A 16,186-nucleotide genomic window follows, 5' to 3' on the forward strand; every position below is an offset into this window, starting at 1 on the left:
CGTGGGACATGAATATGGTGACCACCTCTCCTGAGCTCTCAAGTCCTGGTATTAAACTCAGACATCTTTGCTGTTGGACACAAAGCCTACAGAATTTGACAATCTGTGGCTTCCCTTGTCCAGCACATGTCTACATCATGCTGTTGTAGATGACATGCTCAACTTCTAAGCAAAGTTGAGTCTTAAGACTTCACTCTCTGTAACCAGACTGCAGACTCCAGGATGTCCAGCTCGAGGTGAGGGATCACACCATCATGGTTATCTGGGTCACGAATATCTTTTTTGTATAGTTCTTCTGTGTATTCTTGCCACCTCTTCTGAATATCTTCTGCTTCTGTTAGGTCCATACCATTTCTGTCCTTTTTTGCACCCATCTTTGCATGAAATGTTCCCTTGGTATCTCTAATTTTCTCGAAGAGATCTCTAGTCTTTCTCATTCTATTGTTTTCCTCTATTTCTTTGCATCGATCGCTGAGGAAGGCTTTCTTATCTCTCCTAGATATTCTTTGGAACTCTGCATTCAGATGGGTATATCTTTCCTTTTCTCCTCTGCCTCTTCCTACTCTTCTTTTCTCGGGTATTTGTAAGGCCTCCTCAACCATTTTGCCTTTCTGCATTTCTTTTTCTTGGAGATGATCTTGATCACAGCTTCCTATACAATGTTATAAACCTCCATCCTTAATTCTTCAGGCACTCTGAAGAATTCTAATCTCTAATCTAATCACTTCTAATCTCTTGAATCTGTTTGTCACTTCCACTGTATAGTCATAAAGGATTTGATTTAGGTCATACCTGAATGGTCTAGTGGTTTTCCCTGATTCCTTCAATTTAAGTCTGAATTTGTCAATAAGGAGTTCATGATGTGAGCCACAGTCAGCTCCTGGTCTTGTTTTTGCTATCTGTATAGAGCTTCTCCATCCTTGGCTGCAAAGAATATAATCGGTCTGATTTTGGTGTCGACCATCTGCCGATGTCCATGTGTAGAATCTTCTCTTGTGTTGTTGGAAGAGGGTGTTTGCTATGACCAGTGCATTCTTGGCAAAACTTTGTTAGCCTTTGCCCTGCTTCATTCTGTACTCCAAGGCCAAACTTGTCTGTTACCACAGGTATCTGTTGACTTCCTACTTTTGCATTCCAGCTCCCTACAATGAAAAGTGTTATTTCCAGAAGCTCTTGTAGGTCATCATAGAACTGTTCAATTTTAGCTTCTTCCGCAGTATTGGTTGGGGCATAGACTTGGATTACTGTGATCTTGAATGGTTTGCCTTGGATATGAACAGAGATCATTCTGTAATTGTTGAGATTGCACCCAAGCACTGCATTTTGGAGTCTTTTGTTGACTGTGAGGGGGACTCCATTTCTTCTAAGGGATTCTTGCCCACAGTAGTAGATATAATGGTCATCTGAATAAATCACCCATTCCAGTCCACTTTAGTTCAGTGATTCCTAGAAAGACAATGCTCACTCTTGCCATCTCCTGTTTGACCATTTCCAATTTGCCTTGATTCACGGGCCTGACTTTCCAGGTTCCTAAGCAATATTCTTCTTTACAGCATCAGACTTTACTTCCATCACCAGTCACATCCACAGCTGGGTGTTGCTTTGCTTTGGCTCCATCTCATCATGCTTTCTGGAGTTATTTCTCCATTGATCTCCAGTAGTATATTGGGCACCTACCAACCCGGGGAGGTCATCTTTCAGGGTCCCACCTTTCTGCCTTTTCACATTCTTCATGGGCTTCTCAAGGCAAGAAGACTGAAGTGGTTTGCCATTCCCTTCTCCAGTGGACCACGTTTTCTGTGATCACTCACCTAGAGCCAGACATCCTGGAGTCTGAAGTCAAGTAGGCCTTAGGAAGCATCACTACAAACAAAGCTAGTGGAGGTAATGAAATTCCAACAGAGCTATTTCAGGTTCTAAATGACGATGCTGTTAAAGTCCCACACTCAATAAGCCAGCAAATTTGGAAAACTCAGCAGAAGCCACAGGACTGTAAAAGGTCAGCTTTCATTCCAATCCCAAAAAAGGCAATGCCAAAAAATTTTCAAACAACTGCCTAATTGCACTCATCTCACATGCTAGCAAAGTAATGCTAAAATTCTCCAAGCAAGGCTTCAACAGTACATGAACCAAGAACTTCCAAATGTTCAAGCTGGATTTAGAAAAGACAGAGGAAGCAGAGATCAAATTGCCAACATCCACTGGATTATAGAAAAAGGAAAAGAGTTCCAGAAAAATATCTGCTTCTGATTTATTGATTATGCCAAAGCCTTTGACTGTGTGGATCACAACAAACTGTGGGAAATTCATAGAGAGGTAGGAATACCAGACCACCTTAACGTGCCTGCTGAGAAATCTGCAGGTCAAGAAGCAACAGTTAGAACTGGACATGGAACAACGAACTGGTTCCAAATTGGGAAAGGAGTACATCAAGGCTGTATATTGTTGCCATGTTTTTTTAACTTATATGCAGAGTACATCATGTGAAATGCTGGGCTAGATGAAGCACAAGCTGGAATTAAGCTTGAGAGAAGAAATATCAATAACCTCAGATATGCAGATCACACCACCCTATGGCAGAAAGTGAAGAGGAATTGAGAGCCTCTTGATGAAAGTGAAAGAGGAGAGTGAAAAAGTTGGCTTAAAACTCAACATTCAGAAAACAAAGATCAGGGTATCCAGTCCCATCACTTCACAGCAAATAAATGGGGAAACAATGGAAACAGTTGCAAGCTTTATTTTTCTGGGCTCCAAAATCACTGCAGATGGTGACTGCAGCCATGAAGTTCAGTTCAGTTCAGCCGCTCAGTCATGTCCGACTCTTTGCGACCCCATGAATCGCAGCACGCCAGGCCTCCGTCCATCACCAACTCCCGGAGTTCATCAGACTCACGTCCATGGAGTCAGTGATGCCATCCAGCCATCTCATCCTCTGTCGTCCTCTTCTCCTCCTGCCTTCAATCCCTCCCAGCATCAGAGTCTTTTCCAATGAGTCAACTCTTGGCATGAGGTGGCCAAAGTACTGGAGTTTCAGCTTCAGCATCATTCCTTCCAATGAACAACCAGGGCTGATCTCCTTTAGGATGGAATGGTTGGATCTCCTTGCAGTGCAAGGGACTCTCAGGAGTCTTCTCCAACACCACAGATCAAAATCATCAATTCTTCAGTGCTCAGCCTTCTTCACAGTCCAACACTCACATCCATACATGACTACTGGAAAAACCATAGCCTTGACTAGACGGACCTTAGTCAACAAAGTAATGTCTCTGCTTTGGAATATGCTATCTAGGTTAGTCATAACTTTTCTTCCAAGGAGTAAGCATCTTTTAATTTCATGGCTGCAATCACCATCTGCAGTGATTTGGGAGCCCCCAAAAATAAAGTCTGACACTGTTTCCACTGTTTCCCCATCTATTTCCCATGAAGTGATGGGACTGGATGCCATGATCTTCGTTTTCTGAATGTTGAGCTTTAAGCCAACTTTTTCACTCTCCTCTTTCACTTTCATCAAGAGGCTTTTTAGTTCCTCTTCACTTTCTGCCATAAGGGTGGTGTCATCTGCATATCTGAGGTTATTGATATTTCTCCTGGCAATCTTGATTCCAGCTTGTGTTTCTTCCAGTCCAGCGTTTCTCATGATGTACACTGCATAGAAGTTAAATAAGCAGGGTGACAATATACAGGCTTGACGTACTCCTTTTCCTCTTTGGAACCAGTCTGTTGTTCCATATCCAGTTCTAACTGTTGCTTCCTGACCTGCATACAGATTTCTCAAGAGGCAGGTCAGGTGGTCTGGTATTCCCATCTCTTTCAGAATTTTCCACACTTTATTGTGATCCACACAGTCAAAGGCCTTGGCATAGTCAATAAAGCAGAAATAGATGTTTTTCTGGAACTCTCTTGCTTTTTCCATGATCCAGCAGATGTTGGCAATTTGATCTCTGGTTCCTCTGGCTTTTCTAAAATCAGCTTGAACATCTGGAGGTTCACGGTTCACGTACTGCTGAAGCCTGGCTTGGAGAATTTTGAGCATTACTTTACTAGCGTGTGAGATGAGTGCAACTGTGCGGTAGTTTGAGCATTCTGTGGCATTGCCTTTCTTTGGGATTGGAATGAAAACTGACCTTTTCCAGTCCTGTGGCCACTGCTGAGTTTTCCAAATTTGCTGGCATATTGAGCGCAGCACTTTCACAGCATCATCTTTCAGGATTTGAAAGAGCTCAACTGGAATTCCATCACCTCCACTAGCTTTGTTTGTAGTGATGCTTTCTAAGGCCCACTTGTCTTCACATTCCAGGATGTCTGGCTCTAGGTGAGTGATAACAGCATCGTGATTATCCAGGTCATGAAGATCTTTTTTGTACAGTTCTTCTGTGTATTCTTGCCACCTCTTCTTAACATCTTCTGCTTCTGTTAGGTCCAGACCATTTCTGTCCTTTATCGAGCCCATCTTTGCATGAAATGTTCCCTTGGTATCTCTAATTTTCTTGAAGAGATCTCTAGTCTTTCCCATTCTGTTCTTTTCCTCTATTTCTTTGCACTGATCACTGAAGAAGGCTTTCTTATCTCTTCTTGCTATTCTTTGGAACTCTGCATTCAGATGCTTATATCTTTCCTTTTCTCCTTTGCTTTTTGCTTCTCTTCTTTTTGCAGCAATTTGTAAGTCCTCCCCAGACAGCCATTTTGCTTTTTTGCATTTCTTTTCCATGGGGATGGTCTTGATCCCTGTGTCCTGTACAATGTCACAAACCTCATTCCATAGTTCATCAGGCACTCTGTCTGTCAGATCTAGGCCCTTAAATCTATTTCTCACTTCCACTGTATAATCATAAGGGATTTGATTTAGGTCATACCTGAATGGTCTAGTGGTTTTCCCTACTTTCTTCAATTTAAGTCTGAATTTGGTAATAAGGAGTTCATGATCTGAGCCACAGTCAGCTCCTGGTCTTGCTTTTGTTGACTGTATAGAGCTTCCCTGCTGGGGTCGAGCCCCGGTGGATCCAGGGTCATTTGAAGGTGGGGACGGAGTCAGCGTCCTTGGAAAAATACATATTTAATTACAGATATATAGAGAGATTAGAAACGGATAGTGTAGTAGGAAAATTAGTGGAGAAAAAGAGGCTGAATATTCAGCCAGAAAAACAGGGAGCAAGAAAGAAACGACATGGGGAAATCAGTCTTTCCAGAAACTGATCCAATTTCTTTGTTTTGGGGTTTGCTTATATACCTTTTGTTACACACAGGGATGAATACAGAGTCACACGGGGGTCAGCAGTCCTGACCTTTATCAAAATCAGGTGCTTCACATAAAAAGGTCTTAGGGATTTTATGATCCTTTCTTTCTGATAACCAAAAAACTTATTTTTTCCAAGGGTGTTTTTCTTAAACCAGGCACCACCCTTCAAATAAAGTTGCATTCCTATAGGATGAGGGTGTAGTGAGTTACAATCAAGAAAGGAATTTATTTAACCCAAGGTTAACATGATTAATCTTAAAGGTTAATACTTATTACTCCTATATGCTAGTTATATTCATCATAAGGGCAGGGAACATGGAGATTTAGCAGCAAACATCAGCCCAACAAATGAAAATCCTTTCACCAATGCTCCCTTTAAGATCTATTTAGTCTTAAGATAGTGATAAAGTTACATTTTTACATAGCAAGGACACAGTGATTTATAACAAAGTACAGTGATCTATTACAAAAGAGAAAATTCATTAACTCAAAAAGTCTAGTATTGCTGACCTTAAAAACTACTATATTTCCTTTTCTATATTCCAAATACATTGATTAATATATTCCCAGGTGCCTAAGGATATGGAGGCCTGGCGGCAATCATTGACTCAACAATGAGAAAAGCCCTATGCTAATTAAGACTTTCAAAATACTCCAAAACTCTCTGTGCTGTTTATGGTTGAGAGGTAGTTAACAATCATGTGAGTAGTAGCAGGAATATGGATAATCCTGTCACACAAGCTAGTCTGTCAGCAGAGAGGTTTGACCTAAGACACCCTTGTCATACCCAGGGCAGGGAATCAGCAGCAATTATTGGCACAACAAATGAAAAACCCTTCACCAATATAATTCCTAACCAACCCACTATACTAATAATTTCCAACTCCCCAAAAGAATTTGCCTTTAGTAAGTCTAAAACATCTCGTGCCTCTCAGATTGGGAGGCTGTAAACAATCACATGTGGCCGGACGAACCTATACAGGCGGGCTAGATAACCTTCAGAGGAGTCCGTAAGCTGAAACACTCTTGTCACGCCCAGGAATTTTTATTGACTTGGAGCTGCAAGTTTACTCCTTCGAGAAAAAATGGTTATGGGGGAGAGCTCTCCCCCCCCCCACCCCCCCGCCCCGTAAAGTCAGAGGTGTAGGTGAAAGCATAAAACACACTCTGGTTTTGGGGTAGATGCTCAGGAACAGGGGATTTCCTGAGGCTTGATCATGCCTTTGCGTATGCCAAGCCTCCTTCCTCATGACCTTTGCCATGGGCGGAGTTCCTCACGCTGGCCCCGGCACTTCCCCATCTTTGGCTGCAAAGAATATAATCAATCTGATTTCGGTGTTGACCATCTGGTGATGTCCATGTGTAGAGTCTTCTCTTGTGTTGTTGGAAGAGGGTGTTTGCTATGACCAGTGCATTTTCTTGGCAAAACTCTATTAGTCTTTGCCCTGCTTCATTCCACATTCCAAGGCCAAATTTGCCTGTTACGCCAGGTGTTTCTTGACTTCCTACTTTTGCATTCCAGTCCTCTATAATGAAAAGGACATCTTTTTTTGGTGTTAGTTCTAAAAGGTCTTGTAGGTCTTCATAGAACCGTTCAACTTCAGCTTCTTCAGCATTATTGGTTGGGGCATAGACTTGGATTACCATGATATTGAATGGTTTGCCTTGGAGACAAACAGAGATCATTCTGTCATTTTTGAGATTGCATCCAAATACTGCATTTCGGACTCTTTTGTTGACCATGATGGCTACTCCATTTCTTCTGAGGGATTCCTGCCCGCAGTAGTAGATATAATGGTCATCTGAGTTAAATTCACCCATTCCAGGCCATTTTAGTTCGCTGATTCCTAGAATGTCAACATTCACTCTTGCCATCTCCTGTTTGACCACTTGCAATTTGCCTTGATTCATGGACCTGACATTCCAGGTTCCTATGCAATATTGCTCTTTACAGCATTGGACCTTGCTTCTATCACCAGTCACATCCACAGCTGGGTATTGTTTTTGCTTTGTTTTTCCCTTCATTCTTTCTGGAGTTATTTCTCCGCTGATCTCCAGTAGCATATTGGGCACCTACTGACCTGGGGAGTTCCTCTTTCAGTATCCTATCATTTTGCCTTTTCATACTGTTCATGGGATTCTCAAGGCAAGAATACTGAAGTGGTTTGCCATTCCCTTCTCCAGTGGACCACATTCTGTCAGACCTCTCCACCATGATCCACCCATCTTGGGTTTACCAGCAGGCATGGCTTAGACAGTATATTAAAAAACAGAGATATCACTTTGCCATCAAAAGTCTATCTAGTCAAAGCTATGGTTTTTGCAGTCATGTATGGATGTGAGAGTTGGGACTATAAAGAAAGCTGAGCCCCAAAGAATTGATGCTTTTGAACTGTGGTGTTGGAGAAGACTCCTGAGAGTCCCTTGGACTGCAAGGAGATCAAACTGGTCAATCCTAAAGGAAATCAGTCCTGAATATTCTTTGGAAGGACTGATGCTAAAGCTGAACTTCCAATAGTTTGGCCACCTGATGAGAAGAACTGACTGATTAGAAAAGACCCTGATGCTGGGAAAGATTGAAGGCAGGAGGAGAAGAGGACGACAGAGGATGAGATGGCTGGATGGCGTCACGTATTTGATGGACATGCGCTTCAGCAAGCTCCAGGAGCTGGTGATGCACACAGGGAAGCCTGGCGTGCTGCAGTCCATGGGGTCGCAAAGAGTCAGACACAACTGAGCGACTGAAGTGAACTCAACCAGATTTCACCGAGGAATTTGCTGGAGAAAATCTCAACTCTTTCTACAGCTCAAGAGCCCAAGGCACAAGCTGGCTGAGCAGGGGCAGACCCTGGGCCTTGCATCCACTATGCCCAGACTCACTCCAGTCTGTGGCAGCTTCTTAGAAAAGCTTCCCAAGCATAAGCACAGGAGGACAGGCTGGGGCCCCCTGGCCCTGACCTTCGGCCATGACTTGGTGGGCCAGGAGGCCAGAGCCTCGGTCCCCAGTGGACTTGGGATGGTGAGCTCACACACTTCCAGGTCGGTCCTCGCAGGCAACAGCCCCTGCCCTCCCCTTGCAGCTGTCAGTCACCAACCCCGACGCACCTCCTTTCCCTCTTCCCGCACCTTCCTCTCGCCCCTGCTCCCAAGTGTGTGCTCCAGCGTGTTGTTTGCAATCAGAAGACTTTCCGTGAGAGGCGGGTCTTCCTCCCAGACTCGCTCCTTCCTGAGGCTGGGTGCCCCGCACGCTCCCACACGCAGTGAGCAGCTTGTGTGCAGGCCCGCAGGCCCTGGAGTATAGGCACGCGCCTTCTGGGGGCAACTCGGCCATGCCCAGTCTCCTCGTGCCCTGGGTTGACCACAGTCCCGCCTGTCTCCCCAGCCCATCCTGCCAGGCCGGCTCTCACCGCATCACTGGTGTCACCGCAGCTGGTGACTGGGCTTCTGTGGGCACTGTGGCAGCCGGAGGCCATTGGGCCCAGGAATCTGGGTTCCTCTTACTTGAATCACCATAATTGCACTTTTCTGGGAAGCTTGGAATCTGGTGTCTGACAAAATGCATGCTATTTATTGAAGGTAAATGTTGAAACTTGCCATTTCACAATAAAGTAAAAGCTGGATACAATCTCACTAGCCATTAAGAGAACCACAGATTTTTTTTTTCATAGAAGTATTTTTTAAGTCATGCTTTGGCAAGCAATGTAGTAGCTATTTCTAGGTTTTTAGCTTTTCTTGAGGAAGAACTCCAGGCTTAAAATGTTGAAGACTATTTCCATTTAAAAACTAAGATAATTCACAGAACACTGAGAAGATGAACACTTCATACCTGCTGACAAAGCTCCCCGCGTGTGGGGTCCGGGGCACGTGAAGAGGGTCTCGGGGAAGGGAGACAGGAGTCAGTTTACCCCCAGCACTGCTTGGGGCTCCTATGATGTTCAGAGGGTCTCTGCGAGCTTGAGCAGTCTTCCCCCTTCACAGCTGAGAAACGGAAAGAAACGTGCCTTTAACCAAAGCCACAGAGCTCGGAGATGCCGCACCTAAAACTTGTGCCCCAAACCTCTGCTTCCTATTATAAACAGTGTCTGCCTTTTACAAAAGGTGACTTTTGTTCATGCATGCAAGTCATTTTTGAAGTAAAAGATTATAAAATAATAGCCCAAGAGTCTCAGGCTCAAAGTCAGGAACCCCAGAACCCGCACAGACTTGCTTTCTGATAGTATGTGGCTGCTCGCCACCTTTTCATCTGCAGAAAAGGGTAGCTCCTCCCTCCCGGACCAGCTCATTGGTTGTCAAAATAAACTGAGAAAATATGTTATCAAAATGTCTAGTTTTTCTTTTTACAATTGAATCGTGTTTCACATGTTGTTTTTCCAGCTAGAATGTATTTTGATGGCAATTTCTCTTTCTTCATTTTAATGCTGAGCATGCTGTGAAGAGGGACTGGGGAAGCAAGAGTCTCAGGAGCTATGATGCAACCCCCCGCACTGCCCGAGGACCCACGTGAGCCCTGGTGTGCGACTCTCCACACACTTGAAGACACACGGGAACCTCCTCTGCCCTGACTGAACTCAAGGTCCTGTGGACTCTGTCCTCCAGCGCTCTTACTTAAAGCAGAGATTCAATCAGGAAAACACTGCCATCTGGGAGACGACAACCGCTTGGTGATGCGCAAGTCTCAGAAGGTCCTTGCGTCCCCCCCTCCCCGCCCCCACTGTAGTTTATCAAGCGTCCATGGCCCCCGGCTCGCTCCTCGCCCCGCTCAGAAGAGCAGCTCTGTCTCCCATCACAGCCACGCTTAGGCCGGCTCCCGTCCGGGACTGGCGCACAGTGCCTCCGCTCTTCGCGCCTCCAGCTCCGCAGCGCCCTGCAGACCCCTTCCTCCACACGGCCATCTTCCTCCGTATCCACGGACGCGCCTTGAGGGCAGGTGGGCTACACCGACCACCCGGCTTCTCTCCTCCCCCAGATCCCATTGTGGACTGCCCCCGTCCCGGTCCTCTCTCGAGGAACCCGCATGCCCAGCTCTAGTGAGAGGGCTGACCTCGGTTTCAGAGCCTTACTGTGGGGGAGTCTGGGGCCAGCTGACCTCTGCTTCTACCTCCTCCTCCCTGGGAGACCGCCTGACGGGTCTCCTCGAGGAGATGCTGGGAAGATGCTGCCGAGCAGGGAGCTGGCTGCCAGGGCTGGCGGGAACCACCGAGCTGATTTCAGCTGTTCCCACTTTCACTCTGCTTTGCCAAAGGTCTTGAGCTCTTAAACAAAACCCCTGGTATCCTTATGCTGCAAAGGCAGTCAGTCCCATCAGAGATTCAGGCTGGAATGTGGCCTGAGGGAAGAAGAGAGGAAAAAAACAGGCCTTTGATGTGGATGCTTTCCTGGTGGCTCAGATGGTAAAGAATCTGCCTGCAAATTCTGGAGGCAGAATTGAACCTGTTCCTGAGTTGGGAAGACCCTGGAGGAGAGCTTGGCAACCCACTCCAGGGTTATTGCCTGGGGATTTCCACGGACAGAGGAGCCTGGCAGGCTGCCACGACTGAGTGACTAAGGCTTTCACTTTGATGTGGACACATGGACGTTTGTGGCATCTGTTCTGTGCCTGAAATCAATTCCTATTCCCTTCGTCTGGCAGTTAATCTTCCTCTACCAGTAATGCAAGGTCTCTTCCAGGAAGCGGAGAACACTTTTCAGAAGCAGATTTTGTGTGCTCCAGGAAATCCTGGTGTGTAACATGAAATAACTGTTTTGAACTCGAAATGGTCAGTGAGCCTTTCAGAAGACTCTTCTCAGCTGGGGAGGTTAAGAGTCAGCCTTTTGGAGGAAAGTGATGGAAACGCAGCTTGGACTCCAGAGGACACCGGCAGTCCCCGGCCACGTCCCTGGGCTTCTGCGTCCACTCCGAGCTCTTTGGTGGCGAACCAGCTGCTTCTGGAAAGAACGGTGTAAATACACAGCTTCGAGTTGTCCTGCGGGCGGAGCCTCGTGGCTGGGGCCGCCTCCCGTTGCAGGAGCATCTGCACATTCACGCACTCAACCCAAAGCTAGATCCCCTTGTTCCTGAGCCCCGCCCACCCCCCCAACCCCCCAGCCCGAGCTGCAGCCTGTGGGCCAGCCAGCCCCCTCCGACCTTCCACACTCAAGCTCCAACCCCCTCCCAAATCCCTCCTTACATCCTCTTCTCTCACCCCACGGGTGAGCAGCCCCGTCGTGGGGCAATCAGGGGTTTGGGGCTCTGGACTCCTTTCTTTCAGAGGGGCCTTCTGCTTCCTCAAATGGGCCCAAAGACCCTTGAGCTTGAATCACACGCTGAGCCGTGACCTCTTAGTGATGGGCACACTAATCCCCTCGGCCACTTCCCAGCTCCTGGAGTCCCAAGATAAGGGATCTGACCCCAAGCCCACGGCCGCGCTCCCCTTTGGGGGCAACCAAGCTGAGATGAAGTTCAATTACAAAGTCTCCATAGTTACTGGGAAACCGACACAGACACTAAACTCATGGCCACAAAAGCTGAACCTTCTGGCGCTGACAGCATCGCACCATGACCATCCAGCCCCCAAGAACAGAGCCGTCCGGCTGTCCACACAGGCCACACGACGCCTGTCCTGCACAGGCAGCCGGGGTCTCCCTCTCCGCTGCCCTCCTGTCTCAGCCCCAAGGCTGATAGCCCCTTCTCCCATCGCATGGTCAGCTTCTGGCAAATCCACCTGCAGGGGACATGCTTAGGCTTTAAAACTGCATTCCTTTGGAAGGTTACACCCAGGACATTTCGATTAGGATTTGGGTGTTTCCTAAACTTGTCAGCACCTCCTTCGAGGTTAAGGCTCGGGAAGGCTCCCCTCTGTGAGGACAGCCTCGCCCCGCCCAGGCCAGCCCATCAGGACTGAATTTTCCGAGGGTCCCGCCTTCCACTCAGAGGCAGGAACAGCGCGGCTGGCCGTGGGAAAGCACCTGGAGCCTTGCTGCGCCTTCTCCAGGCTTCCTCGCCCGGCCTAACTCCTGCTGAAGTTTCAAGGGCTGTTCCTGTTGTAAAGAGGTCACATTAGCAAAGCTTGATGCCAAGGCCCTGCTCAGCACAGCTCCCGGAAGGCCCGCCTGAGCATGTCCACGTGTCTTTACGTGCTGTAGGGACCCCGGAACTCGGGAGTCTTCTCCAGACACTCCGAGCTTGTTGCCAATTCTTTTAGGAGTTTTATCCAGAGATAATTTAAATTTGAGTCAATAATTTTCCCCCCAAGACAAATAACCATAGGTGATGGAGGCAAAGCTGGTGGCTCACCCTCTGCTGGTGACTTGACTCAGGCCTGGAGGAAAAGGGGCCAGAAAGAAAGAGCAAGACCCCAGAGAGGGCAGAGGACAGATGGCAGAGGGCAAGGGTGGCTTCACGACATTCTCTTCTGTACGCTTCTTTTGAGCCTTTACTCACACAAAACAAAGCATTAGCGTTCTTAGTCTGACCAGTTCATTAACTTAGCATGTGCTGGTCATGATCATATAGTTCCGTTTCCTACATTAAGGCGGATTCATGCCACGTGAAGTTAACCACATTCAGGCGTACACCGCACCAGCACCTAGTGTATTCACAATGATGTGACCTGCTCATCTATATTTCATTTCAGAACATTTTTATCTCCATGAAAGAAACTCCGGTCATCACCAATCTGCTTTATGTCTCTATGGATTCACCCATTCTGGATATTCCAAGTATATGGAATCATACCATATGTACCCTTTGTGTCTGGCTTATTTCATTCAGCATAAAATTCTTTGGGTCCATCCCAGGTGGCACTGGTGGTAAAGAAGTCACCTGCCAATGCAGGAGATGTAAGAGACTCAGGTTCATCCGAGCCCCCAGAGAAGGACATGCCACCCACTCCAGTATTCTTGCTTGGAGAATCTCCCGAACAGAGGAGCCTGGTGAGCTACAGTCCATGGCGTCGCAGAGTCAGACTGAAGGGACTCAGCCCACACACATGCATGCTGTAGCAGGTATCAGAGCACCAGTTTTAAGGCTGAACAGCATCCCACGGTCTGGAATCCGTGTCTGTGATGCATGCCCGGGCGTTTCCAGGCTCTGGCTGCGCAGCGTTGCTGAGATCGTGTGTGGCACGTGCTTGTGTGAGGCCCTATTTTCAGGCCTCTGCGGCTTACACCCAGGACTGCAATTGTTGGCTCATGTGATGTCTCTCTGTCTCACTTTTTGAGGAACAGCCAAACTGCCATCCAGAGCAGATGATCCATGTTTTATCTCCTGCAGCAAAGTGCTCCAGTTCCATCACTGGCCCCATTTTCACCAACACTTCTCTTTTTCTTAAATTACTAGTTTAGTGGGTATGAAGTGAACCTCATCGTGGTTTCTCTAGTGGTTAATGAGAAAAACTTGATGACCATTTGTATGTCTTTAGAGAAATACCTATTCAAAACCACTGCCCATTTTTGTAGGGTTTTTTTTTTGGCTTTTGTTTTGGGGCTATAAGAGTTCTTATCTATTCTGGACACCAGATCCTCATGAGATCTATAGTTTCTAAATATTTTCTCCCATTCAAGTTTGTCTTTTTACTTTCCCAGTAATGTTCTATGATACAGAAATGCTTTTTTAATTTGATTGAATCCAATTTATCTTTTTTTCCCCTTAATGCTCATGCTTTTGGTGTCATGCTTAAGAGGCCATTCCCAAGTTCAAGGTCAGGAAGATTTATCCATGTTTTGTCTGAGTTTTACAGTTTTAGTTCTTATATTTAGGTCACTGACCTAAGTTAATTTTTCTGACCTGAGTTAATTTTTCTATACGGAGTGAAGCAGGAGTCAATGTTGTTCTTTGGCACCTGAACATCCACTTGTTGAAGATACCGTTCCTTCCTTGCTAGACAATCCTGGGACCCTTGTTGAAAACCAGTCGACCACGAGCGTCTGGGTCTGCTTCTGGGCTCAGTTCCAGTGTGCTGGTCTGTGTGTTCATTCTTAAGTCATCATCACACTACCTTTGTTGCAGAATTGGGAATCAGGAAGTGTGAGGCCTCCAATTTTGTCCTTATCTTTCAGTCTTGTGTTGGCAATTATTCAGAACTCTTGTAATCCCATATGAAGTTGAGGATCATCTTTTCCATTTCTTCAAAAAGTTATTGGAATTTTGATAGGGATTGAGCTGAATCTGTAGTTTGCATTGTGTAGTATCATAGTTCTAACAATGTTAAACCCTCCAATCTATAAATACAAGCTGTCTTGCCATTTATTGAGGCTATTCTTATTTTTTTCATAATGTTTTTCACTTTTATTATGTAAGTGTTTTACCTTTTGGCTGAATTTACTTCTAGGCATTTTGTTTCAAATTCTATTGCAGATGAAATTGTTTTCTTAATTTTATTTTCATATTATATCTTCCTGGTGGATAGAAACACAAAGCGATTTTGTGTGTTGATCACGTACCCTTCAGCTTCTCTGAATTCGCCTTTTTCCTTTATTGAGGTATAACTGACATACAACACAGTTTAAGCTGAAGGTGTGCAGCTGTGTTTCTTTAATTCCCCCAAATGTGTCATTAGAAAAGCGCGAGCTTGGAAATTAGAAAAAGAAATTATGAATAAAATATCATGGTATTCCAGAAACAGATTTTAGAGTTTTCTATTACATCCTCTATCAAACAGCATGCAACAGCCCAGGAGGATCAGCAGCTATATGACTTTGTTTTAAGAAACTGCTAGGATGAGCCATGTTGGCAGTCTCTTTGTCCAATTATTTAAGACTGAGCTTTGATTGATCTGGGATGGCCAGGCCTATTCTGGAACTGACCCGTGGTGAAGCTTTATTGTTGTTGTTTAGTCACTAAGTTGTGTCTGACTCTTTGCAACCCCATGGACTGTAGCCTACCAGGTTCCTCTCTCCCATAGAATTTCCCAGGCAAGAATACTGAAGTGGGTTGCCATTTCCTTCTCCAGGAGATCTTCCTAACCCAGGGATTGAACCCATATCTCCTGCTTGGCAGGTGATTCTTTACCACTGAGCTACCTGGGAAATCTACTCCTCCCCAAACATAGCAAGAAACTCCAAAATCTACTAGAGCCCTCCTGATGCTAATCTAATTCATGCTTCCCAGCAACTGAAATCTTCAGCTGAAGTGCCATTGAGTCGTGTGTACAAGATAGAAGATTCTAAAGAAATGAGTCCTGATGGAGAGACTGTGCCTTCATGAGGTATGTGTATGTTAGTACGCAGGAGCATATAATGCTAAATACACGATTAGGTTTCTTATATCATATATTCATGAGGTGTCTGTGTGTGTGTGTGTGTACACACCAGCATATAATGCTAAATCTATGTGATTCAGTTCAGTTCAGTTGCTCAGTCATGCCCAACCCCACAGACTACAGCACGCCAGGCCTTCCTCCCCATCACCAACTCCCAGAGTTTACTCAAACTCATGTCCATTGGGTCAGAGATGCCATCCAACATTCTCATCCTCTGTCATCCCCTTCTCCTCCTGCCTTCAATCTTTCCCAGCATCAGGGTCTTTTCCAGTGAGTCAGTTCTTTGCATCAGGTGGCCAAAGTATTGGAGCTTCAGCTTCAGCATCTGTCTTTCCAATGAATATTCAGGACTGATCTCCTTTAGGATGGACTGGTTGGATCTTCCTGCAGTCCAAGGGACCCTCAAGAGTCTTCTCCAAAACCACAGGTCAAAAGCAACAGTTCTTCGGCTCTCAGGTTTCTTTATATGTGAGTCCAACTCTCACATCCATACATGACTGCTGGAAAAACCATAGCTTTGACTAGACAGACCTTTGTTGGTAAAGTAATGTCTCTACTTTTTAATATGCTCTCTAGGTTGGTCATAACTTTTCTTCCAAGGAGTAAGCGTCTTTTAATTTCATGGCTGCAATCACCATCTGCAGTGATTTTGGAGCCCCCCAAAATAAAGTCTGATACTGTTTCCACTGTTTCCCCATCTATTTCCCCTGAA

This window comes from Ovis canadensis, chromosome 8 (genome assembly GCF_042477335.2).
Source record: "Ovis canadensis isolate MfBH-ARS-UI-01 breed Bighorn chromosome 8, ARS-UI_OviCan_v2, whole genome shotgun sequence".
Lineage (NCBI taxonomy): Eukaryota > Metazoa > Chordata > Mammalia > Artiodactyla > Bovidae > Ovis > Ovis canadensis.